The 2,442-nt window shown below is 34.8% G+C and overlaps 1 long non-coding RNA gene across 1 annotated transcript; it reads left to right on the top strand.

Annotated features, from left to right (window-relative positions):
* Positions 1-558: 558 nt before the first annotated feature.
* Positions 559-2,047, top strand: LOC104916825. Its single transcript, XR_796685.3, has 3 exons — positions 559-704; positions 868-924; positions 1,895-2,047. It is a non-coding gene; the product is annotated as an uncharacterized LOC104916825 (long non-coding RNA).
* The last annotated feature ends 395 nt before the right edge of the window (positions 2,048-2,442 follow it).

The raw sequence follows: 2,442 nt of genomic DNA, 5'->3' as shown, positions 1-2,442 counted from the left end.
AATAGGAAAATGAAATAGAAGAAAAATAGAAGAAAAAGAAAGAAAAAATAGGAGAAGAAATAGAAGAAAAATAGAGAAAAAATATAGGATAAAAATAGAAGAAATAGAAGAAAATACAGAAGTACAAAAAATAGGAAAAAATAGAAAAATAACAAAGAAAAAATAGATGTGTGTCTGTATTTTTAGAGATTTCAGAATTTGTCAAAAAATGTGAAATAAATTCTAATACAAGATTTTAAATTTACAATTGTTGTGATTGAAATAAGCCTAAATTCAGCAGTTTTTACATTGGAATCTTGTTCTATTCCTGACAAGCATCCACTTGAAAGCAAATGAGTTTCATTTTCAGACATTAATTTAAGGGATTAAAAAAAGAGAACTTACAACTAGAATTTCATTAAAATTAAATTAAAATTTAAATAAAATTGACTGGTTTGAATAAGCATAACAAATGCCATTTAAAACTGAATATCAATTAACCTCTTTCTGAGCAACAGCTCGCCATTATTCCCCCTTATTAAGGTGGTTTTTTAGGGAGAATAAAGCTTCAATGAGGAAATATTTTGCAAGAATGGTTAATATCATCCCCGAAAACCCTCTTTATATTTTGGAATTCCAGGTTTGTGGAAGACAGGACGACGTGGGAAATATATAAGCAATTTCTCTGGGGCCCAGCGCTGCTCATCAGCCCCGTGCTGGATCAGGTAAAAGCACAGAATATTGGGAAAATCTCAGGAGGGAGTGGGAAAAAAAAAAAAAGGAAATATTAGAAATTAATGAAAATATTAATAATTGAGGATAAGATTGGTGTTACTTCAGGAGAATTATACTGCTGGCCTTCGTTAAAGCCAAAATGTTTAATTGCAGGGTGCTGTGTCGGTGAATGCGTACCTCCCGAATGCCCGTTGGTATGATTATCACACAGTGAGTAATTAAAAATCCTTCCCAAATTGAATTTGTGTCTGCTGATGTCTTCACAGAAGAGCTCAGTGTGAATGCAGCCCAAAAAATGACAGACTGCAAACTTATGAAAATTTTGGGTGTTGTCATGAAAGCACAGAGCTGTTTCTGAATGCAGCATGTGGGCAGTGAGAACATTATGAATATTTCAAAAAATTTGCATAATCTGTAAAATCACTGATAGTTTTTCTTCCCCAGAAATGGGGTGAGCGCGTTTGCTTTGAGTGAGAATTCACAATTTTATACTTTTTTTAAGAATTTCAGGGCTTGTCTGCAAAACACGGAGTCATTTCCACACTTAGAAAAGGGGCAGCGCCAACTTTCTTAATATTTTATAAAATTCATGTGATTTGTAAAATAATACATGATCTCCTCCCCATCAACAATGTGAATTTTAGGGGAAAATTCAGAATTTTCCCTGTTTTTATGAGAATTTCAGATCTGGTTTTGAAAATACGGAGCAATTTCGGCACTTAAAGGCGTGCGGTGCCAACATATTTCACAAAATTCATATAATCTAAAAAATTATTTGTATAATTTGTTTTTTCCCCATAAATAGGATGAAAATACCAGCAATTGGAAAATATATAGTTGTTTCATCTACGTTTCAAATACAGTTCTGAAAATACTTTTGAGTATTTCCCAATTTTAAAGATGGGCAAAGTGCCGACTTGCTTAATTTGATTTCCTAAAATCTACATAGTTTATAAAATAATTTATAAAATTCGTGCATTTTTCTCCATAAACAGGATGGACACGTTAGCTGTAGGTGTCAGTTCATAACTCCACGATTCTTTCATCCAAATTCCTGATCTTGTTTTGAAAACACGGCGCTATTTCTGCATTCAACCAACGGGCGGTGCCAAATCTCTGAATATTTCCTCAAATTTACGGAATTTATGACATCATTTCTAATTTTTCCCCTATAAAATAGGGAGAATACGTCGGATTCCGGGGAGAATTCCGAAATCTGCCCTCTCCTTTGGAGCACATCAACCTCCACGTCCGCGGCGGTTTCATCCTCCCCCAACAGACCCCCGCCAACAACACGGCCTACAGGTAGGAACAGGAATTGACTCCAATTCCCTTCAAATTCCACTCAAATTTCTGATTTTTTTTTGCTCAGTGTTTAACCCAGCAGTGAATACATTTCGGGTGACTGAGACTGGGAATTCGTTTTCTTTTGCCTTCAAATTTTCAGGAAAACCACCTCGTTTCCATGTTGGAAACACCTCCAATTTGTGGAATTTTCAGAATACTGATCTGAATTTCGGGGCAGTTTCCTCTCTTTTTGTTGCCTTACTTCTGTTCCACTCTCAATTAAATTCATTAAAATGCACTAAAAGCAGTTAGAATGAGATTTTTAATAATATTGACGCGTTTTCACATTGCAAACACCTCCAATTTTGCAGGAATTTCACAAAATGGATCTGAATTTTGGGGCGGTTTCCTTTTTTTGTTGTCTTCTTTCCGTTCCACTCT

Source organism: Meleagris gallopavo, unplaced genomic scaffold (genome assembly GCF_000146605.3).
Source record: "Meleagris gallopavo isolate NT-WF06-2002-E0010 breed Aviagen turkey brand Nicholas breeding stock unplaced genomic scaffold, Turkey_5.1 ChrUn_random_7180001948848, whole genome shotgun sequence".
Classification (NCBI taxonomy): Eukaryota; Metazoa; Chordata; class Aves; order Galliformes; family Phasianidae; genus Meleagris; species Meleagris gallopavo.
This window is presented reverse-complemented; position numbering and strand designations above follow the sequence as displayed.